This window comes from Meles meles, chromosome 17 (genome assembly GCF_922984935.1).
Source record: "Meles meles chromosome 17, mMelMel3.1 paternal haplotype, whole genome shotgun sequence".
NCBI classification, from domain to species: Eukaryota; Metazoa; Chordata; class Mammalia; order Carnivora; family Mustelidae; genus Meles; species Meles meles.
The window spans coordinates 26,652,051-26,676,804 of record NC_060082.1 but is presented as its reverse complement, the minus strand read 5'-3'; the positions used below and the strand labels follow the sequence as shown (position 1 = coordinate 26,676,804).

The window sequence follows — 24,754 nt, the reverse complement described above, 5'->3', positions numbered from 1 at the left end:
GAAGGCAGGAAGAACTGGAAGTATGTCTAATACGAGATGGGCCATGAGCCAACTTCAGAATTACTGAAGTTTGGGTACGTGGAGGCTATCACACTATTCTCTCTACTTCTGTACATGTTTACAATTTTCTATGACACAAACGGGTTTTTTGGTTGTTGTTTTTGTTTTTTTAGAGAGAGAGCGCGCGCACTCATGCCCACAAGCAGGGGGTGGGAGGTGAGGAGGGAAGGGCAGAGGCAGAGGGAGAGAGAATCTTAAGCAGGCTCCGCTCTGCGCGTGGAGCCCGATGCAGGGCTTGATCTCACAACCCTGAAATTATGACCTGAACTGAAATTGAGTCGGATGTTTAACTGACTGAGTCACCCAGCTGCCCCCGGTTGTTTGCATTTAATAAAAATCCAACCCTTTGTAATTACCACCGTGGTAAGGTAAGCACAGTGCAATAAAATCCTGTGAGCTGGCCAGGACCCTGGCTCTGGCCTCTGGGGCTCCCCACTTGAGAACATGATGGGAGGGGCCCCGCGCTCCTCCTCCCTTTCCCACTGTAGCAGTGAACACAGTACAGCCAGGTCCTTGGACAGAGGTAGGGCCATTACTACAGAAGAGAACGCAACCCTCTCAGGGCTCCGCCACAAGCTAGTGAAGGAGCCACACTTGATCTTCAGATGCAAAATTCAACATTCCCGCTTCTCCCCAGACCCCTTGGCTCAGAGCCGGAAACTAAGGATTCTTCCAGCCCTATACTGAATTTGGCCTCTTACTACCCTGGGGTCTCGAAAAGAACTAGTGTGTCCACAGAGCAGTGTCTATGCTGGCTCGGGCCAATGCCTGCTTGCCTTTCTGCTTGCTTTAGGTGCCAGAGTGGGGAAGGGGCAGAGGGGAGAAGGAAGAAGGTACGGGAAGGACAGGCCCCAGAAGAGCCAGGCGCCCAAGCCCATGTTCAAGCCCAGCCCAGCCGAGGGGCCCAGCTACAGCCAGCCCCACCTTGGGCAAACACCCAGCACCTCCCGCGCTGGTCCTGCCCTTCTATTTCCTGGTGCTGCTGCTCACGGGGCTCATGGGACAGGAGAGAAGATGGAGGGAGAAAGAGAGAGACTTCAGGAAGAAGAGGGAGAAGCGGTACAAGGCGCCTGGAGAAGATGTTGAGAAGGGAAGAAATACAAGGAGGGGAGCACCACACTTGGCACATTCCAGAGCTCAAATCTGCTGAGAAATAATTGAGTGAAGGAAAGAGAAGAGAAAAAGAGAGAGAGGGAGGGAGAAGGCAGCTGTAGGGATTGAGGGTGAGGGGAGGACTCTGGAGGCCCCCAGGAACCGGTCACCCAACGCCCACCCCTGCTCCCAGAGCCCCGTCGTGCCTCCGGTGGCCCCAGGGACCACTCCCACCCCCACCATGTTTTCAGGGGGGAGTTCCCAGCCCTTCCCAGCCCAGGAGTGGGGTGCGGGAGCCAGCCACAGACACACCACACGGCCAGAAGGTCCCTTTCCTACCTCCTAGCAGCCTGCTCCTAGAAGAGAGACCAGGAGACTGATCCACCTCCCTCCAGAGGGCAGAGTGCCAGGAGCCAGGCTCCACCTCAGACCTCAGACCCGGGGCCCAATCAAGGGAGCCAGAGAAGCCCGCCCAGAGCTGCCCTTTTGGGGGGACAGAGAGTTCACTGAGTAGTCATCTAAGGTGCCTGTTCCATACCCATGCCCACACCGGGCGGTCACAAGAGGACCGTCTCCCACCTCCTCACACTCCCTGACTTTCAGGGACCACAGAGCCCAAGGCTATGCTGGAGTCAGGGCAAGTAGGCATCCCGTGGGTGGTGAACACGGAGGAGGCAGGAGGCGTGCCAACAAGGACCCTTGCGGCAGGACCCTTGCTGTGGCTCTAGAGACCTCCCACTCACCCCAGGGCAGTCCTGACTTGGAAACTCAAATCCTGCACGACCCGGGGCAGACACCCACTGCCTCAGAGCCTCAGTCACCGCTCATCCTGCACCTCCAGGGCGAGGGGAGCATGCGGAAGGAAAAGCGCTCTGGGCTCCCGGAGGAAAGGCTGCCCCATAAATGCAAGGTATCATTCCCGTAAATGAGAGCTCCTACCACACCTAGGAAGGAAGGGGCCGGTTTCTGTCCGGCATCACAAGCCAGCCCCAGGAAGGGTAAGGCGAACGACAAACCAAGCCAGAGAACACAGAGGCCTGGCGGCCACAGGCACCCTGCCCAGAAGAGCCAGAGGCGCCCCACCCCCGCCAGAGGGGAATGAAACATGCTGGCAAGGAGGAGTGAGGAAGAAGAGGGAAGACAGGACTGGGCCGGGAGGCATGATCTGGCCCTATGATTCGTATTTGTGGGATGACTGAGGTTTCTCTACCCATCCAGACCTTCGCCCAAAGTTGGGGGGTGTCTCAGAGTAGTGGACAACTCCCGCCACAGGGCTCCTCCTTCACACTCGCCCTGGAGGGAGGAAGCTGTGGGCTCAAGAAGCTTCCACGAGGAGTGAGCTTGCAAACCCAGGACTCCGAGAGGTCTCTGCCTCTCCTACAAATCATAACGGGAATCATAATCTCTGACCTGGGCAGCGCTTTCCATACACGGTGACTGGTTTTCATGTAGCTTCACAGAACCCAAAGGAGGAAAGGCTTACGTTATGACCCCCGGACTTCGGCTCAGCAAGCACTGGGTGCTCAGAGGGGACAGTGCACGACCTGAACTCACACGTCTTCCAGAAGGGCCAGTCCCCCACACAGGAGCCCTGTTTCTGAGGCTCCGAGGCCTAGACTCTCTCCCGCTGGGCAGCCCAGGGCTTGGCCCTCACGTGAGCAGTAAGACGAGGGCGGGTCCTGCAAGGAAGGCTTGGCCCTGTTCTCCTGCCACTTGGGACCAGGAGTTAGTCACCTACCTCCGGGCTGGGCACATTCAGGGGCCTCAGGGGTTAAAGGTAGACTGTTGTATGGCAAGCCCAAGGTTTCACCAGCAATGAACTCTCTTAAAAACTTAAGCAATGTCTCCTTGTCTTGCTCTTGATAGACCACGGCTCCTTCGTCAGCCCTGGAAGGTCCCCCTAGGTTGTGAGTTCTGAAGAGGTCCAGGCTTGAGCCATTTCTCTCCAGGTCTGAGACACAAAAAGCCAAAAGTGATAGGACGCTGACTAGCAAGAGTGGGGGAAGGAAAAGATTCCTGTCTCCAGAACCTTCCTTGGAAGCAGACCTGGGCTGGGGTGAAGCAGGAGGTATGGACTAGACATACGGCAGCCCAGAGGCCTGGAAAGGCTCCCCCAAGCAATCCTGCTCCTGGGCAGAGGAACAAGATGAACAGTATGGCTAACACAACCCCCATCTGAGAGGGACGGGCCAGGTGGGGCAGGTAACGAGGTGGGGTGGAAGCAAAACTCCTTTCATCCTGCTCAGGGAAATCTTCCATCTGGGTGCTGACAGGAGGAGTGACTCAGAGACCCTGACCACCCCAACAACTTCTCTAAGTATCCCTGAAACACATTTGCACCCCTAATAAGATCACCACTGGAGGCGGGCTCGGGACTGGGTCCTGATGAGACCACCAGATGGAGACACTTCCCCCGGCACTCCTTCCTTCCCTTTGGCCACTCAAGGGTTAACCGACAGCCAACCCTCAAGCCCCATTCTCAGCCAGGCCAGGAAAACAGGATGGCTGGGGCAGCTGGTGGGGGTGGGGGGTGTTTAGCTTGGCCTCGCCCCAGCTTGCAGACAACTCCCCCCCCCCCATATATAGACACCCAGGCTGGGCCCCTTGAACCAAGTCCTTCCCTTCCTCCCCCACCAGAGAAAGGCTCTAGAGAAGGCCCTCTTGGCAAGGGAGGTAGGGGGAAGGCTATTTTCCACGATTAGAGAGCAGTCTGAAGGAGGAGCCCATCTCTCAAATGCATCTTTTGAAGCTTCAGTAGATAGCTACCCCTTCTCCGCCGTCCGCCAGAGCTGCCCGCGATGGCGGCTCCGGGGACAGCGGTGCCAGGAAGATGGTGCCTGGTTGGACAAGCAAAGACAAAAGTGACTTTGGGAGAGAGCTGACAGACAAGGAACCATGTCATTCCCTCCTCCCCCTCTTCTGTCTGGGCAGTAAGGGCTGAGCGCCCCCACCCCAGGGCAGGGGTAGGGGGTGCAAAAAGACCAGCTCTTCTGAGCCAAGCAGTGGGAATGATGGAGCGTACGTGACATGGACGTCTCTGTACCTCCTGTCAATTCCCCCACTCCCGGAACCATGGCCACTGTTCGCCCATAGCCCTCCGTCACCTTGCCTCAACTGCTTTGATGGCCAGGAAGTAATTCTGTTGGGTCACCTTTGAGAGGTACCTTTATGGCGTTCCAAGGGCAAAAGCCCCTCCACATGGGGGGGACCTGATGTAAACCTCTCTAGTGTCCATAAGGGCTTTCCAAAGGGTCTTGTAACCTAATCCCCCCATCTGGCGTCACCGTACCTTCTTGCCTCCAGCCACCATCTCAACTCCATCCCTGAGGGCTGACCTAAGTCTTGGGAGTCCCAGCCTCGTCTCCTGAGTCCCAGATGTAGTTGTGAGTGTGTCATCAGAAACCCCCATTCCTAACCAATCTCCCCCGTCCATAATGAAGTCTTTAGAGTATAAATTAAACACACCCCAGCAGACTGTCTTAATCATTTCATCCCCACTCCCCTTGTCCCAGAGATGAAAGTGTGTCTCTGAATTTGTCCCCCTGCTCTCTCCAGATGACAATTCTGCCATGCTCTGGCTCATACGCCTTCAGTGTATCTCTATGCTTACGGGATAGAGGCTAAACATCTTAGCTGGAAATATAAGGCCTTTTATAATCCAGCTCCAATTTATTTATCCAAGATGATCTTCTACTACCATTCTAAGAGCAAACGCGTAGATTTCCTGTACATGTTACGAGTCATTGGTGCCAGAAGAATTCAGTGGAAAGAGAGATCATTTCTGGCCAGGGTGATCAGGCCAGACTCCATGGAAGGGCCGTGTGTGTGTGTGTGTGTGTGTTGGAAGATGTTATGGAGCATCATCAATGGACCAGCTTGCCTGTAGTTCTGCTCTCCTCCTCCCTACTTCACCCCATGACAGGCTCATAAGCATACATTTGCAAAGGACATACATTTGCAAAGCCTCATGGATGTGGGAAATGCTTTTCCGCACTTGAGGATTTGTGAAACTCCAGGCATCCAGGAATAGAATCAGACTGGAACAGAAGCACAAAAGCTAACAACGGCCAGTGAGGAGCCTGCTGCTAGTGCGGGACTGGAGGGATAAAGAGAGTGGGGTCTGAGAGGTCTCCTCCGCGGGTCCCGGCAGGCAGTTTGCTGGGATGGGTTCCACTTCACCTCCCCTGGGCACGCTGCTCCACCAAACGACTAGCACAGGGAGGAAAGAATTGTAAGAAACTTTCTGGACTCCCAGACTTTTCAGTTTGGATCTTTGGAGGGAAGGGTATGAGAAGAGTTAAGGGGAAAAAAAAAAAAAAATCCAACCTCCTCTGCCTTCCGTGATTCCGGCAACTCCGTGCTATATATCAGTGGCCAGGCAGAGGAGTGGGAGAGAGAAATGAGCTTGGAAGACCAGACCAGACTAGTGGACGCCGAGACCAGCCAGCTCTCCCTTCCCAGGCAGCATCTCGAGCCAGAGAATGACGAGGCCAGAGCCAAAGCAGTAAGAGGGAAGGGCATCAGGGAAGGGAAGACATAAATTATCACTGTCTCCAGCACTACCATGAAATCCCCTTCCCAGGGCTGCGGTCTCCTCGTCCATAGCGTAACTCACCCTATGGAATGCCCCCACAGTACACTCGCCCTGAACAGGGTCCTCGTATGGGCTGAGACTGGGAGAGACCCAAAAATGGAATCAGAAGGGAGAGGTGAGGGGAGCACGTGAGCAGGAGGGTGAGGAAAAAAGAAGAGAATTAACGAGCTCTTGTCGGAATTAATTTTCAGAGAGCAAACAAAAGCAATTATTGTGGGAGGGTGGGATCCCCGGGCCCGGCTGCTGTCAGGGAAGCTGCCTGGGTCGCTGGGACCTGGCTGTCTGCGCTGTGATTAGAAAGAAGGTGGGAGGTTGCTCCCTGGAGGGGAATTCAGGGGAAATGAGTCTCCGCCTGCTGCAGAGGGAGGGAAGGAATGATTGGGAAGCAGGTGCCCGAATAATGACATATGCGTTAGTGAACAACGCACACACCCAAAGGCGTTAGCAGGGCAGCTCCAGCAACCACCACAAGCCATAAAACTAGCCCAAATGGATAGTGTTTGCCAAACCCTGGAGAACAGGAAGTCTTGTCATGATAGGACCACACGGAGGGGATGGCTACTCTGGACTAAGCACGGGATGTTTTGCAGGTCTAACTTCCTTTCATTCAATAACAATTATTACGCTCCCCATTTTACAGATGACAAAACTGAGGTTCAAAGAGATTAAGGGTCCAGGAGCGAAGACTTGCCCTAAGTTCCCAGAGATCTAGGTTTGAATCACAGCTCTACAACTTCCTAACTACGTGACCCAACAGTGTCCCCTCGGACACACCACTTAACATCTCGGAACTGCGGCATCAATCATCTGTAAAACGGGGATATTTCTATGTACTTCCCAACCTGCTGTAAAATAAGATCATTTCTATGTATAAAGCTCCTAGCCAGTGCTCGTAAATGCCCACACTAGCTGTTCAGTAAACTTTCGTTCTCTTCCCTGCCTCGCCTTCCAGGAAGATAATTTAGTCATTCATTCAACAGTCAGTGGAGTGTCCAGCGTATAAAAAGGGGGAAGGAAATAGAATTTATGGGAGGCCTTTTCATGCAGGAACTTCACTAGGTCCTTAGGGTAGGGCACGGAGGTCGACAAGAACAGGACAGAGTGCTTGCCATCAAGCAGGAGTTTACAACCTAGCAAGCCAAGCCTAAGAGCCCCTGAGTTCCTGAATGCCGGGATGTGTGGTAAGAGCTTGTAAGACAGGGCAGCCAGCCGAAGACCCAGAGCCTTGCCAACTTAGAAAAGGGAGGGAGGGAGGCTGCCGGAAGAGAGAGATGATGCCCCAGGGACACGGGAAGGGTCAGAGAAGAGGTCACATGACTTTGGAGCCCTGTGAAAGGCCGGATTTGGAATGGGCATGAAGGGGTGGGGGGTCTTATGGCCTCTCCTGAGGGGATTCATGGGATACTAACCGATGTGTGTTTCCGGTTTCCAGTTTCCAGGTAGAGGAAGAAAGGTGCCAGCAAATTCTTTGCTCATGTCCTGAAAGGTGGATCTATTCCCCCCCAGGGCATCAGGGCAGACCTGTGACTTGGTTGGACTAAGAGAATATGACAGAAGAGATGCTGTGTGACTCTGAGACTTGGGCATAAGAAGCCTTAAAGGGCACCTGGATGGCTCAGTGGGTGGAGCATGAGACGCTTGCCTTTGGGGTTATGAGTTTGAGCCCCATGTTGGGAGGCAGAGACTACTTAAAAAAAACGTTTCCCAAAAAATCCTCAAGTTTCCGCTTGGATCTTTTGGAATACTCTCTCTGGACACAGGGGCACCTGGGTGGCTCAGTGGGTTAAAGCCTCTGCCTTCGGCTCAGGTCATGATCCCAGGGTCCTGGGATCAAGTCTCGCATTGGGTTCTCTGCTCAGCAGGGAGCCTGCTTCCCCATCTCTCTCTGCCTGCTTCCCCTCATCTCTGCCTGCCTCTCTGCATAGTTGTGATCTCTCTCTGTCAGATAACTAAATAAAATCTTAAAAAAAAAAAAAACTCTCTCCGGACACACTCTCTCTAGGAAACAATTGCCACGCCCCCGAGGGAAGTCCAGGCCACATGGAAAGGCTACATGTCCGTGCTCACATTAACAGCCCCAGAGTCACACACGCACATGCAAACACACCCGCCATGGGGTCTGGCCTGACGGTCTTAGCCAGAAGTGACGTCTCTTTCTACTGAATTCCCCTGGCACCAGAGACAGCTATGTGAGGAGCCACCTTGCCTGCCTGGCCCAGTCCAGCCTTCAGATGACTACAGGGGCAAGAGACACCCCCAGCAAAACCCCAGCTGAGCCCAGAGAACCCGGAGAATCCTGAGAGGTAACAATGCATTACTGTTCTAGCCACTATATTTCAAGGGGGTCAGTGGATAGCCAGAGGACCGGGTGTCTCTTTCACTCCCCTGGGCTGTTACTATGGAAGCTGGAGCAAGGGGCACACTAGCAACAGAAGGGGAAGAGGTGAGAAGGAGCTGTGCATTGGGACGGGAAGGGGAGGGAACCCGCTGAATGCCCCCCTACCCCAGTAGCCTCCAGCTTCCGCCTCCACTCAGCGCTTCCCAACATGGCGCCAGATGATCAATAGAACTCATAACTCACTTTACCCCCCTGGGAAATAACCGGGGAGAGACTCCGTAACAGAGAGATGTTTATAGTAGAGCTATTCATAATAGCAACAAATTGGAAACAACCCAAATTCCCAGTAATAAGAGAGGAGCAATACAGTAATGAAGTAACATGACAGGATTATTTAGAACTCCATTTAAAATGACACATTTATGGACCGTTGGCATACCTGGAAGCAGTTGTGGAAAAAAGGAAAAGAAATGCATGACCCAGGACACCGATTACGCGTAGACTACAACCGTAGAAAGATTAACAAAGATGAGAAGGGCCCACGGAATAAGGCATTTGGTTTAGCATTCACTCACACCCTTTCAAATAAAAAAGCATACATGGGGCGCCTGGGTGGCTCAGTGGGTTAAAGCCTCTGCCTTCAGCTCAGGTCATGGTCCCAGGGTCCTGGGATCGAGCCCCACAGCGGGCTCTCGGCTCAGCAGGGAGCCTGCTTCCTCCTCTCTCTCTCTCTGCCTGCCTCTCTGCCTACTTGTGATCTCTCTGTCAAATAAATAAATAAAATCTTTAAAAAAAAAAAAAGCGTACTCCTTTCCAAAAAGGCACCAAGTCAACCTCACAAATCCTAAAAATGGGGTCATGATAGCATGAGAACTAGGAGCCACCATTCTGGAAGACAGGAATCTCTCTCTCTGTCATCCAGGGACAAAAGGGCGCTGGATGACAGGGATGAAGTGAGCAGGGACAAGCATGAGCAGGGCTGTGGCATCCCCTCGGCAGGGTAGCTGAATGTTAGAAAACAAACCCTCATGTTTGCTGACACCATGCAAGGAGAAGGACTCACACAAAAGCCACACATTATCCCATAATTATTGTCTCTCTCGTGCCTGCAATTAAGGGCTGTCTGAGAGGCGGCTGCCGGGGTAAATACACGTTCACCGCATTAGAATCAATCAACCAACGGAAGCACCAATTAACAAGCCCACTGCAGAGACACTCGGGTCCCCTGGCGACAACCGTGGGGAGGAAGGGGACAGGACAAGATAGCATGGATCTTGGAGGCACTCCTAACCCAGGAGCAGGGAAGGGATGCTTACAGTGACATCCTGAGCCCCAGAGAGAAGTCAGTCTTGCCCCGGAAAGAGCCAAACTGGGCAAGCAGGTGCTCAGACCCACCCCCCGCCCCCACCCAGTGCGAAGTCAGGGTGGGGGGTAGGGTATGCATTCATGGGTCTGTCAGCAAGGTTGGGGGGGGCGCTGCTGCAGCTCCTGCGTGGGGCAGCCCTCCGCCTGCGGGGGTCTGTGAAGGGAAAGAGACACAAGAGAAGCCTCAGAGGGGCTGTCACCTCCCAAGTTACAGAGGAAGAGAGAAACCCAGGGCAAAGAGCAGAAGCAGGCAGGGAGCCATCTTGACCGACGGACACTGAAACTGACTTACACTGGCCTTTGGCTGTTTTTCTTAAGCAGCAAGCTCAGAAACACAGAAATCAGAGAAGTCAGAGATGATCCTTTTGTCCAGAGGAGAAGGGCAAGAAAGCATGTGGCTGATGGCAGCCATCCCAAGTCTTCTCCAAGGGATCTGGGGAAGACAAGGGTGCCTTGTAGTCCCGTGTGGCATGCCCAGTGCCCGGCCACAGCACTCCACCAGCCAGCCGGGCGCTCTCTGCAGGGACCACAGCCAGCAGAGCTCAGACTGTGGGACCAGAACCCCCAGAAGATGCCTACCAGGCACCCGGGAGCCTTTGAGAGAAGAGGGGCAGAGCGTGCAATCAGAGATGATCTGACCCAGGGGGTCTCAGTCCTGGCTTCATGCTGGAAAGACCCAGAGAGCTTTTTCTTTTCTTCTCCATTTTTTTTTTCTTTTCCCCAGAGAGCTTTTAAAATACTAATGCCTGGGTACAACCACAGACGACTGGATGGGGATCTCAGGGGGAGGGGGGAGGCTCAGGCACACGGATTTCTTTAACGCATTCCAGGGGAGGCTGATGACTACCGCAACTTCCTCAATTGCAGAAGAGGAATCGGGCCCCTAGGGCGGTCACACCTTGCCAACGTTGCCAAAGGCAGCAAAAAGCTGAGCCGGAACCGAAACCAGCTCATATGATTGCAGGGATGAAGCCATTGCTCTCGATTATGCTGGCTGAACAGAGGCATGAGTCTGACAGGGCGCCACGGGGACTGCTGGGAGCCCGCTGGGTTCCGCGGTTTCATCCACGATTTGCATAAAGACTCAAAAGGCAAGCTACCTGATTTTCTAGTGACAGAGCCAGGCTGGACGCAGAATCAGGATTCCATATGCTGGAATAAAGGCCTGACATCAACAAAACAAAATAGCTCATAAACCTAACACCCGACACAGAGCATGTAAACGATTCCAACTGTACGTATAATCCAAAGGTTTTGAAGTATGCTCAACAGCATGTTATTAATAAAATGCAGAAAACGCACATAGTCTATATTTCCTTTTTTTTTTGAAACACAACTATATTTTATTTATACAATCTATATTTTCTTAAAGGGCGTGAGTGTTTTAGAAAAACCGTATCACTGGTATTCCAAGAGGCAGACAGCGAATGTGGCCAGTCTGTGATGGAATATCCTAGATATAGTTTTATGTCCATCCCCAGGAGCCTGGTCAGTAGAAAAAATATCAAGGTCTTGCAAGATAGGATTCTTCTCTCCCTGGCCCTCGTTCCTACCCCAAGCTGAGTAACAATGGAGGGCAGTACTCCTCAAATTTTAGTTTATTTTTTTAAAGATTTTATTTATTTATTTATTTATTTATTTATTTATTTGAGAGCGAGCGAGCGCACGGGAGCACACCAGCGGGGGGAGGACGAGGGACAGGCAGACCCTGTGCTGAGCAGAGTCCGACACAGGGCTCCCATCTCACAACCCTGAGATCGTGACCTAACCCGAAATCAAGAATCGGTGGTTTCACCAACTGAACCCTGCAGGCGCCCCTCAAATTTTAACATACCTGTGAGTCACCTGGGAGATCTTGCAAACACAGACTGATTCAGCAGGTTGGGAGTAAGGCCTGAGATTCTACACTTCTAACAACCTCTCAGGTGATGTAGACACCGCTAGTTCACCAAGAGGAAGGGTTTAGAGGGTCTCGGAGGTTTTACCTTGAAACCTGGCCTTCTGGGTATGCTGGAGGCACCGTGTCCCCTCCCCTGTAAGCCTGGGCAGTAGAGGAGCTGGATTTGGAGGGAAGGATAGACCCGCCCACACACGCTCAGCACACTTGATAAGCAAGTGCCTCGGCTGAACAGAGAAGAATGAAAAAGACCCACTGACAGAGAAAAGACCCATGGGGAGGGGAATTTCATTTCGGACCAGTGTGGGTCAAGAGATTTCCCACATAGAACACCCGCTGCAGGACAGCGTTATGAAAAGGAGCCAGCTGCATCAATGAGGGTTCGTGCGCGCTTGGAACCCATGTGAGGGGATGCTCCGGGCTCCCCGCGACGCTGACCTTCCTGCTAACTGACATCACATCTTTTATGTCGGACGGAGGAGGTCTAAACGGCTGTCCGTGGGAAAATAACCTGAGGATTTCTGTACAGGGAGCTCAACTGAAACCCCAGCGATCTGCAAACTCATTCTGAGGCAGCAGAAACGGACGGTCAAGAAGCAGGCATGAGAATCCCGTTGAATAGACCACATCGGGAGTACCGGGTTCCATTCTAGACAGTCTAAGAGAAGGAGAGCTAACATGTGCCAAGTGACTTGTAGTGCTAGGACCTGTTCTGAGGTTTTTTGATGCTGCTGTTGTTTAAGATTTTTATTCATTTGACAGAGAGAAAGAGCACAAGCAGGGGGAGCGGCAGGCAGAGGGAGAAGGGAAGCAGGCTCCTCCATGAGCAGGGAGCCCAGAGCAGGGCCCCAATCCCAGCACCCTGGGATCATGACCTGAGCTGAAGGCAGACAGCTAAGCAACTGAGCCACCCAGGGGCCCCATAAGCATGTTTTTAAGATTTATATTTATTTTAGGGAGAAAAAGAGAGCGTGCAGGGGTAAAGGATGGGGAGAGGGAGAGACAGAATCTCAAGCAACCTGCCCACTGAGCACAGAGCCAGTACGGGGCTTGATCTTGCAACCCTGAGGTCACTACCTGAGCGGAAATCAAGAATCAGATGCTTAACCGACTGAGCCACCCAGGCGCCCCACCCCTGCCATTCTCAGCTTTTTACATGTGTTCATTGGCTTCATCCTCTCAACAACCCAGTGAGGTAAGTACAACCAGGACTCACATTTTACAGATGTATAAATTGAGGCTCAGAGAAGTTAAGGTTTATAACCAGGGTCACACAGCTGGCAAGTGTGAAGTCAAGTGCTGGCCGAGCCAGATGGCCCCAGCGCCTATAATTTTCCTACTGTGTCAGATTGTCTCTCGACACTTGTCTGACTCTTGAGACCAGAATCAAAACAAGTTTACCAAAGGGTAGAAGACCAGTTTAAGGGGCACCTGGATGGCTCAGCTGGTTTAAGCGTCTGCCCTCAGCCCAGGTCATGATCCCAGGGTTGTGGGATCGAATCCTGAGTCAGGCTCCTTGCTCAGCAGGGAGTCTGCTTCTCTCTCCACCTGCCGCTCCCCCCGCTTGTGCTCTTAAAAAAAAGACCCTGACACCTGAGCACAGTGTTAAAATGAGCTACATTTAGCCTGAACTTGCCCATAGGTTCTGGTGTGTGTGATGGAGAGAAAGTGACAGCGATGCCCAGACAACAGCCTACCCAGGATCTAAGAAATTGAGCCCGAGGAAGGATTGTGGGAAATATGCAAATGAGCTTCTCTTGACCTCTCCTTCCCCTGACCTGTTATAAGTTTCTTTTTTTTTTTTTTAAGATTTTACTTATTTATTTGACAGATAGAGATCACGGGTAGGCAGAGAGGCAGGCAGAGAAAGAGAAGAGGAAGCAGGCTCCCTGCTGAGCAGAGAGCCCAGTGCGGGGCTCGATCCCAAGACCCTGGGACCATGATCGGAGCCGAAGGCAGAGGCTTTAACCCACTGAACCCCCATTATAAGGTTCTTGTGGGAGTGATAAACTCTGCTAAGCTGGCTGAAAATAGCTTGCTCCTTCTCAAAGAAATATTAAAAGTATACAATCATCATAAAAGAATGAAAGAGATTTGGTGTTTCCTAACCCAGCCTCCACTGCGGGGCCAGTGCTTTATCTTTATTATCTCAGTACCCCCGAGTGAGGGACAAAGCCATGTCTCTAAGGAGAAAAGCAGGGCATGGGGAGAAGATATCCTTCAACTCTACCTTGTCAATCCCCCAGCCAATGACTGGAAGACAGGGACTTCGGCTCTGAGCCAGAAAGTAGAGGAATCAGACATCTCAGCCCACAGAAAGATCTGGGCTGAGAGCAGCTTCCTGTCTTATTCATATCATTTCCCTTGCGTGGGGCCCCATCCCCAAGCAGGAAGCCCAGGGAAAGTGGGGGAAGGTGTGGTCAAACACCAGCTATTTCCAGGCATTTCGCTAGTCACTGGGAAAAGCCATGAGTTTATCAGAGAGAAGGACATATGTGAATGAAAATATTTCAGAACTTCTATTTCCAACTGACTGTTTGAACCAATAAAAGGACACTTTTAAAAATATAACTTAGTAAGTAGAAGTGTGACTGACTTGGTTTTGACAACACCAGATCTGGGAGAGGCCGGGCCCAACCAGGAGGCTTTCTGTTCAGAGTCCACAAAGTCTCTCCTGCCGTCTGGCCACACACTCTGTCCCCGGGGCTCTGTCGCTCTGCGCCCAGGACAGCTGGCCAGAGGCAGCCCCTCCAAAGGTCCACACTCTCCATCTGCTCTTCCAGAGGCCTTGGTTTCTCCCTCGCTTTCCTGTTTTCTCCACATGCGGGGGCTGCCGCTATGAGGCACGTCTGCAGGGTCCCCACGTCCAGCCTCTGCACCCCGGGTGCCCTGCCTTGCACCCCCAACACCTGGTCACAGGAAGTGACCCCAATGACAAAGACTCTCAGGGTGGGGCGGAAACATCTGGGAGTAGCGGACTGGGGAAAAGAAGGGACTGAGTCAGCCCACGCTGCAGGATGAAGTTGGGTTTAAATGAGGACATGATTACATGGGTTTCTGGAAAGGAGCTTGCTGGGTTCCTAAGCCCCTCCCTCAGTTGGGCATGGAGGGAGGGGTAAGGACCAGCCCCGGATGGGCTCTTTGATTCTCCCTCCGAGGATCCCTCCACCTCTGCCTCCAGGCCTCCTCCTCCACACCTCGAGGACTTTCTTTCTGCATCATCTGAAGGGGCCCCTAGTCAGACCAAGAGCAACGACGCCCACCCCGCACACGCATGCACACATGCGAGTAACACACGCACACATGCGAGTAACACACGCACACGCTCCCACTGCTCCAGGTGGCAGCGGCTACCCCCGGCCTCACACAGGGCCCCAGCATCTGGGGAGAGGGGGCCACCCGGGCGCCCCTGAGCTGCCACAAATGAGCTATGACTGTTGGGGGCGTCACAACGATGTGGAGCCGAATGAAGAGTCTCGCACTCCCCCTCCTCCCACGTCCATGTCCATGATCTCAGCACAATGGGACAGGCTTGCATTCAAGCTTGGGTCCCACGGGGGCTCAGGAGAGAGTTGGGGCACGAAATATGGACACATCCACAAATCCTAATTCTGACTCTTCCCCTACCGTTCAGTGTGGTCTGGAGTAAGCACCCCATCGTCTAAGACATCCAGTTTCTTCACAGAGTTGCCTCACCCTGGACAAGCGGGAAGGGATACGGCATAGGGTATGTTGGGTACACACCGCGTATGTGGGTACAGAAATAAGGGGTCCCTACTAGGCACTCCTCCAACTTCACGGTGTCAGTCAGTCTACCTTCAAGCAAAGGCACGGTCTCCTTGTATGACCCTAAGCCTCTGATTCTTCTTACTGGGAACCCATCTCCCCAGCCTCGGACGGAAACTTCCATCCCGGTTGAGTTGCCGCAGAATTCCTGGTCACGTACCCAGCCATCACCCTGGCCTGGCCCATGACAAAGGCACCAAGAGGCTGAGATCAGGAGCCTGGACAAGACACTTCTGACTGTTCTCATTTTTACTGCTGGAATGTTCCAGTCAGTGGGTGCTGAATAAATTACATTAAGCCCAGAGAGACAAGAACACAGCCAACCTAGAAGCGCACGCTGTCCCACAGCTTCCCAGAGCCACAGCCCCTGCTCCACAAGCCCCACCACGCTACTCCTCGGCCCCCGCGTCGGGCACTTGGCAGGTTGGGCAGCTTTTCGTGTCGTGGGCAACACGTAGGAGCCGTCAAGGGAACATACGCCCAAACAGAAAGGAAATGCGTCTCTGCCGCAAACGCCTTGCCGGTCTTCCCTTTGCAAAGGGCAAAGCCTGCGGAGGGAAGGGACGGGACTGCACCCTCGATGGAGCCCCCACAAATGGGAAAACCAAGTCCTGAGAGGTTGAGGGACAGGTTCAACTCTCACAGCAGGGCTGAGAACAGACCCCAGCACTACAGATTCTGGGCCTTATCCTGAATTTATCCCAGTAAATATTTATAGGGTTAGCAGTCTGCCTGGGTAGTCCCGAGTCGCTCATGCCCTCCCCTCTCCAGCCACTCCCAACCTCCCACCTGGTACTAAACTCTCCTCCCACCGAACCTACTCTGTGGTCAAGTCTGCACTTGGCAGGCCTCCTGCCGACTGTCATTTCTGCTGGGGTACAGGAGACAGACAATTAAAAGCTCTGCTTCTCAGGGGACTGGCTTACGTCTTTCCTGTCAGAAAATCTTCCAGAAGCCTGAGGCCTTTAGGCATTGGCCCCAGGACCCTGACACAGGAATCTTTCCTCACAGCCCTCTCCAGCCTGGCTCAGCAACTGGGAAAGCTCACAGGGGGAGGGGTGAGCTTCAGTGCAGCTGGACTCACCCCCTCCCTGCCAGACACACTCCCTCACAGACCCTGAGGGGAACACACAGGTTGCTTCAGACTCAGCCGCATCTTTCGTTTCGACAGCTCTCCTCAGCACCAACTTCTCCCCTCCTCACAACAACAGACAAGAGGCACCGAGTTCTGGTCTCAGCTCTAGGCCCTCGATTTTGAGCTGGGACAAATCCTTTTGGGTCTTTGGATCCCAGTCTCCTCCCTCTAAGAAGACTCCTTCAGCTCCTCTCAGAGCATCAGATTCCGCACACACACGGGTGCCCTGTAAACCCGAGCCACAGAGACCCGGGTCCAAGCTTCGCCCAGTCTACAGCTCTGGGCATATCGCAGGCATGCCCTCCAATCTGGGACCCTGGGCAATCGTGCGACCTCTGAGCCTGAGTTTCCTCCCAGACTAGAGTCGCAAGGACCCAACCAGATGACATTCCACATGGAAGATGAGAGAAGCCTGAGGTCTACGCACATCCGAGGGAGCTTTGGTTTCTACTCTCTCTCAGCATTTCTCACGCTGAAGGCAGTGACCCATCGGTGGGCATGAAATCAAGTTCAAGAGTCGAGGCTTTCTTTTTTTTTTTTTTTTTGAAACAAAACGGTCAGACTAAACTAAGATATTGCAGGAAGCCAGTGTGCACCACACACAGTAAGGGTAACACACATGTGTTTGCTGGGTTCTGACGGAAAAGGCATTTCTACTGGTTGCAGGGAAACATTTCAATTAGCTCTTACTTTGAAAACTTCCTTGTGGATGTTCCCACTTGTAAAAACTTGCTTCCTGCCCCCAGCAGATTAGGATGGTGAACTCCCAAGAATTCCAGGCCTCCCACCCCCCACCCCATCCCCTGCCGCAGGGACCAGGGTGGGCCCCAGATATAAGCCCTTGGCAGCTGGAAAGCATCGGCAGAATAGAAAAGCCACACGGAAGGAGAGCAGGAAACCGCCGTTGAGTCCCAGACAATGTCCCTGGAGGTCGGTGTTAGCACCTCTGTTCTCCCGATGAGGATCTGCCGCGCTCAAAGAGGTGAGGTTGCCCAATGGGTGGGGGTGGAGGGGCGAGGACTGAGATCTGGGTTTGGATGGTCCATGGCCTCCCCGCCCCTCTGGACTTCTACTGCCTTTAGCACGGCCCGGGAGATCCCGCCAAGCCTTGTCAGATCTCCCACACATCCTGCACTGCCCAAGACAATTCACCCTACAAAACACACACACACACACACACACACGTGGCAGGGAAACAACACCACATCCTTTCCTACCTGCTTTTCTCGGGCTTTCCCAATCCCATGAGGGAGAGAGCAGAGGGCTGTGCTGGGGGCATCTGAGATTTGTCTTCGTCTTGGTCCCGCCCTTGTCCTTCTCTGCCTCTTTGAGGCTGATTCCCCCCACCTCCCAGTTCCCCACCCCCTCCCCCAATACCAGCTAACTGGTTACCCCGGCAACCCAGCTGGGAGGCTGCCAGTTACCATGGCAACCCAGCATGGCCGCCAGGCTGCCTTGCTGAGGAAGGTCAGGGGACCAGTCAGGCGACAGAGCCCTGGGATGTTGCTGGTAGGACTGGCCTGGGCCAGGGGGCTACGTGCCTGAGGGAATTAAGTTCCTGCTGTCAGGGGACCACGTCTTAGTCTCCCTGAGGCGGGTTCCCCCAGCTCGGGGCAGCAGCCACAGGCTGACCTTCCCCAACCCCCTACGGAGTTCTGGAGCCGGTCTCATGATTGGGCTCAGCCTAACCCCGGGGGGAGGGGCACCCCCACCATCCTTTCTGAGCATACCTGGGAGTCAACATGCGTGCAACATGTGTGTGCATGCCGCTGTGGTCTGTCCGTGAAATACACTGTAATCACAAGAGCGCTGATATTTTTGAGTACTTACTGTGTGCCAACTCTGCTCTAGCTAGGGGCCCGGTGAGAAGTCTCTCCACTGACCCGTACAACAGATGCACTGTCCCCACTTGGCGGACACAGCGGCGGAGACTTGGAGCCATGAGGGAACTGGCCGCAGGTGGCACAGATCTGCACCGGCAGAGCTTAGGAGGGCAGCTTGGGAAAGTCCTTGAGCCCCTCCCACATCAACCTGTTCCTGCCCCTCCCTGACCAGCCACCCCCCTCCTAGGAAACATTTTTAATCTTCATTAAAAGATTATTCAGTGTCAGTTTCATTCACACTATTTGATCTCATTCGGTCCTCAGCCCTGGGAAGGAGGCTCTGGTTCTGGGGAGAAACCCATGAGCTTGACCTTCAGTTCAGGAATCCTGTCTCTCTAGGGAGACTCTACCACTTTCTTTCTTGGCCACCGATGTATGTAGCATATGTCTCTATCACACACGGGACAATTACTTGCTCACAAGTCTGCTCCCTCACCAGACTGTGAATTTAAAAATTCGTTTTTGCAACCTCGGACCTGCCTAGTACATAATGAACATAAGTCAATATTTGCCAGAAGACAGTGACGGGGCCAGGTTTCCAAGCCCTGTTTGACAACGCCATGCTCTACCGCATGACCCTGTCTCACTCAGGCACTCATTCATTCATTCATTCATTCATTCGAAAAGCAGTTACTGAGCAACTGCCGTGTGCCTCGCTCTGTGGGACACACCCCAAAGACAAAGACAAACACGATATCTCTGGTCTTGCAGCAAAGCTGCCTAGGGGAATGAGGCACGAGGCCGAGGAGCACAGGAGGTAAATGCTCCCGTACTTACCACCGGAGGCCTTCTCATGACTGTTTCCTTGAGCCAAATTCCCTCCCACCCAAAGCCCCGTAGAACCAACCAACATTTATTGAGCACCTGCTACATGCCAATGCACTCGAATCAGCCGTGGTTTGTAGAGGGAGGGCAAGGTGAGCAGACCAGGAATTCCCAGGCAGGGGGCCAGGGACACTAGACTGTTTGTGGGACTCCACAGGCCTCTCTCACCTCTGATGTGATAAGTCTCATGGGACCCAGCCTTGCACACATGCCCACCTCCTGCCTTAGCTCCTGCCAGCCTCGGTGTTGCAGGCGGGGCAGGAGTTGTTATGCCATTTTCGAGATGAGGAAATGAAGCTGAGAAGGGGAAGAGCAGGGCACCTGGGTGGCTCAGTGGGTTAAAGCCTCTGCCTTCAACTCAGGTCATGATGCCTGCATCGGGCTTCCTGCTCAGCATGGGGCTCCTTGCCCAACAGGGAGCCTGCTTCTCCCTCTATCCCTCCCTGCTTCTCATGATCCCTCACTCTCTGTCTCTCAAATAAATAAATAAGATCTTTTTAAAAACTGGGGGGAGCACCGGACTAGAAGGAGGAAGCCAGGCTCTAGGCCTCACCTGTGTTGCCAACAAATTTACCTCTCTGTCGGCACGCTCCCACCCTCCCATCCCCTCGCCAAAAGCCGGTTTTCTTCCTCACGACAACCTCTTCAATGCTTCAGCCTGGCAGCCACAGTTTTGGGTGGAGGCAAGGGGGCTTGGATGTCTCTGGATGGCCCAGGAATGCTAATGAGGACCCAGGAACCAAGCAAAATCAGAAAAATGACCTCGCCACCAGAGGCAGAGGTGCACTGAACAGGCTAATTGCAAGCATTAGGCTAATTAAAAGCAAATTGGCCCCTGCAATTATAGACTCGGGTTTCCAGGTAATGATGAGCCGGACGGGGTAGATGTGGTGACGTGAGAGCTAGGGAGGGATCTCGCCTCCTCCGTGGAGGGGGATCCTTGACCATGCAGGGATAAAGCCTGAGCATCCAGGAGTGTTTACAGATCAGCATGGAGGGGCCCCGCCTTACTTTCTGAATCACACAGTCGGGACCAGCTCTTGAGAGAGGCTAAATAAATGCAGGAGGAGGATTGGAGGTCACAGTAAACACCATCAGCCCTAAACACATTTCCTACCAACCTACCGTGGTTCCAGTTTGAGTTAAAGCTCTGCCTTCTGTTATGCACTGTTCATTTACACACATCTAACAATAACTGACATTTGGATAATTATCTGCAGTTTACAAGACACTTCCATATATATATCTCACCTAGTGAGTTATATTATTATATTATATATATATATAACTCACCTAGTGATCAGCTAGTTAAGTGGCCAGTGATACTAATCCCATTTTTAGAACAGGAAACAAAAGCTCGGAGAGATTAAGTGGTTTGCTACAAATCACACAGCTGCTAATTTGGACCAGGATTTGAATCTATGTCTTCAGGTTCTAGATGGGCCTTCTTCCCACCACAGGCAGGTAGCATATACTCTCTCTCTCTCATTACTATTAACACACAGCCCAGAATTCGTTTGTCAGATCAACTAGCGCTACTTTGGGAAGCGCAAAGAGGACTCCAGCAACCGGGCACACTCGGGATGGATGTGACAAGGAGGGTCAGTAAGGACACAGAGAGCAGGGAGGGGGCTCCAGGACAGAGTCCTGTGCCCAGAAGACATTAAAGGAGCCAAATCCCCTCCATCCGGGCACCTGCCAGAAGTCCCCAGAAGTGTGATTGTCCTGGGGGATTGTCCTGGGAACACAGCGTGGCTGTCTCACCAGGTTCTGTGCTGGCGGGACCCCACTACGTCAGAGGCTCCAGGAAAGCCTGAGAAAGGAAGTGGGACCATTGGAGGACCAGGAGCATTTAGCCCAGGACAAGGACACCTGGGGGGCTTGGAGGGAGGGAGATCCCGACTGTCTTCAGATCTCTGTGTTTCTCACACACACTAACCACAGTAAGATAACAGGAGCAAACACATGTGTGCCTCTGGTCGGCATGATTCTACCTGCTCTGTAGATGGGACAGACAAGCACCTCTCTTCGCAAGAAGTGCATGAAATAGGTAACTTGCTTATCTTCGTCTTACAGATGGAGAAACTGAGGCACAGAGAGATTTAAGTCACTATCGAGGTCATATCGCGGCTAGGTGACAGAGCCCAGGTTCAACCCGAATTCCACACCCCTACCCCCCGACGCCCCTTGACCCTCGCCACTGCCATCCTGATGACTGCATAGACTGTCTTTCAGGAAAAGCCAAAGACTCAAACAAATGACAACAGATGGGTTATTCATGCTTTAAAAACCTCTTAAATCTCACTCCTAATCAAACAAATGCATTAAAACAATGAAGAAGCGACGGATGAAAGCAATGAAAATGTTACCATGTTCAACGCTGATGCTCGTATAACAAAACGCGTTCTCAAACACAACTGCCGGGAATGTAAATTAGTAATTTCCAACAAAGAATTTGGCAAAATATGTCAAAATATTTTAAAACACAGCAATTCCCTGTTGGTGGGAATGCAAACTGGGGCAGCCACTCTGGAAAACAGTATGGAGATTCCTCAAAAAGTTATAAATAGAATTACCCAACCATCCAGCGATCGCACTACTGGGTATTTACCTAAAGAATACAGAAATACTAATTCAAAAGGATACATGCACCTCTATGTTCTTGTAAACGGCGTTCTTACAATAGCCAAGATATGGAAGCAGCCCAAGTATCCATCCATACATGAATGGTTGAAAAAGAAGTCGGGTATATACATAATGGAACGTTATTCAGCCACAAGAACGAATGAAGTCTTGCCATTTGCAAGGACATGGATGGAATCAGAGGGTATAATGTTAATGAATTAAGCCAGTCAGAGAAAGACAGATACCATGTGATCTCACTCATATGTGGAATTTAAGAAACAAAACAAACGAGCAAAGGGGGAAATAAAAGAGAGAGAGAGAGAGAGAGAGATAAACCAAGAAACGATTCTAAACTATAGAGAAGAAACAGGTGGCTCCCGAAGGGGAGGTGGGTGGGGGATGGGTGAAACAGGTGATGGGAATTAAGGAGAGCACCAGATTAAAATAAAAACTTAAAAAAAAATAAAATAAAACATAGCAGTTCCATTTCTAGAAACATGAACTAAGGGAAAAAATCATGGACACGTGCAAAGATTCAGATACTCATATATTCATTGCAGCATTGCTTTTAAAGGCAAAAAACTGGAAACACCTAGTTTAACAAGGGGATCAATTAAAAAACCAGAACAGATAGATCATGAAACACTAGGAAGCCACTTATGTAAGTAACAAAAATATATCCTTGGTCCAAAATTTTAACAGTCCATACGTGTATGGTGATAATATAGTTACATGTCTATGCATGGATTCATAAAAAATATATGTATCAAAATGGTAAAATTATGTACCAAACCTCTGAGACGATTATGGGCTATTTTCATCTTTTCTCTATATGTTTTTCAATTTTTTTAATGAATATGTATTACTTTTCGACTCAGAACCATAATTTCTTTAATGTATATACTCTACTGCATTAATTCTATGTCTTGGGATTTATCCTAAGGAAATAATCCAAATGCAGAAAAGGCCTTATGCACACAAATGTTCATGTGTTTTTGTGAAAGGAAAATAAGGGTAACAACCTAAATGTCCCAATACAAAACCAGTTACATAAAATATGTTACATCCACACATTATTATATGCTATTTTAATATGAAGAAAACCATCTTTATCACCACGGGAAAGAGAGCTGACTTGTTTTGTGCGGCTCCGAAGAATCAGAACCAAAAGGCAGACCTTAGAAGTGGGCGGATTTTGATTCTATGTAGAAGAATGTCCTAACCATGGAGCAGGCTGCCTGGCAAGGTAATGAGCTCCCCGTCGCTGGAGGCCAGTGCTCCCAGCAGGGAAGGAACAGAGGGCTCGTCTGGGCTTGGAGGGAGGCTGGACCAGATGGTCTCTGGGGGGCATCGGGAGGTGTGGGTGCTGAGCAGGAGCCCACCTGGACTGATCGAGCACCAAGGGAAAGACCCTATGCAGCCTGCCTCATTTTTTTATTTTTAAGATTTTTATTTATTTCACAGAGAGAGAGCAAGAGAGGGAGCACAAGCAGGGGAAATAGGAGAGGGAGAACCAGGTTTCCTGCTGAGCAGGGAGCCCGAGGACACAGGGCTCCATCCCAGGACCCTGGGATCATGACCCGAGCTGAAGGCAGATGCTTAACAACTGAGCCACCAAGGCATCCCCGCATTTATTTCTAAATGTTTCCCAATCAAACCGTTCTTTCCTCTCTAGATGTTTTTGTAACTGGTTGGAGACTCGCCTGCTAAAGTCACCTCACTATGCACTGGGCTCCCAGACCATCTCAGCCCAGAGCTCAATCCGCGGCCTCTGACAGTCAGAACTCAGCAAGCTCTCCCTGACACCCAGTGGCAAGCCTCCTCCTCCTGACTCTCCCCTGGGGGACCCACGTGGATAGGGTCCCTGCCAGGTGCCAAGCTCCATGCCAATGGCTTCAGGGAACCTCACTCCAGGCCAGCGAGGGGAGCGCTGATGCCCAAGACCACGCTTCCTCACACTGGCCTAGGCCCCCCCTTCTCAGCTCAGGTTCCCCTGCCCGCTGCCCCGGCCCCACGAGCTCCCTCTTCTGCGCCCTGAGGCCACAGGCCGTGATGTCAGCCTGGGAGCCAGGGCTGGCTGCCCCGTGCTCGCTGACTTCCTCGGTAATTACTTCATTTACACGGAGCAGGAAGATTCCGACTCAATAATCTAGGCAGACACGTTAAAAGTAATTATCTGTGCAATGCGTCCTGCACTGTCACCTTCCTGTGGCGACGGGAAAGAAAGCTGAACCCTGCAAAAAAAAAAAAAAAAAAAGCCCCCATTGTCTCGATCCTCTGCAGCCGCCCGCCAGGATTAATTACACACCAGCGCTACCAGTCATCACCCGCCACTGATTGGAAAACCGAGGACTTTTAATAATTCATACCTGCAGCCCAGCACTCTGCGCCCTTGTGAGGAGACAGAGAGAGCCGCCTGTTTTCTGTAAGGGAGTCCAGCAGCGGGCCTGGAGGCCTGCCCGGACCCTCCTGCCGCCCCCACCTGGATGGAGATGGCTCCCAGCCTCGGGCCACTACCCCGGTCCTTCCAGGAGGCAGCGGCCGCTGTGGGCCTGCTGTGGGGAGGGAGGCGCTGTATCTCCGTGGGACCTCCCTCCCACCTCCTCTCTACCACCAGGATCTGCTCATCTCCTGCCCCAGCTGAAATGCAGCTGCTCTGAGGTAGAAGGCCCCAGAAGTCCTCCCCAGCTCCATGTGCCCCCAGAGGGGCCTGGAAGCCAGGATTTGGGGGATTCGTAGGGCGGGTGCCTACGATCTGGCCAAGACCATCTGGACAGGCAGCTCAGGCTGAGACCTGCCCACAGGGCTCCCACCCCGGGCGTTCAGGACAAGCCAGCCCCCCCAGGGGAGTAAGCCACGGAGACCACCAGATTGAGGAAACCACCAGATTGAGGGCGACGGGTCTGTAGGGATAGGGGAGGACTGCAAGCTCAGAAGACCTCCTCCCTCTCTGGCTTGGACTCTGACTCCACCCCCCTACCTCCTCCTTTCTGCAGCCCTCTTCTACCCCTGCACCCTAGGGCCAGCTCCCTCTGTCCTGCCTCTCCCCATCTCTGGCCTTCCCGGGATCCAGCCCCCTCTCTTCCCTTCTCTGGCTGGCCTGCAGTCACAAAGAGCATCTCTCCAGGCTCTTCTCTCTCTTCCCTCTGCCTTC

General features: G+C 52.4%; 1 protein-coding gene across 13 annotated transcripts in view; it reads right to left on the bottom strand.

Annotated features, from left to right (window-relative positions):
• The window catches only part of PLEKHA6 (pleckstrin homology domain containing A6), a 140,957-nt gene that overhangs the window by 95,603 nt on the left and 20,600 nt on the right, over window positions 1–24,754 (bottom strand). The window lies entirely within an intron of this gene.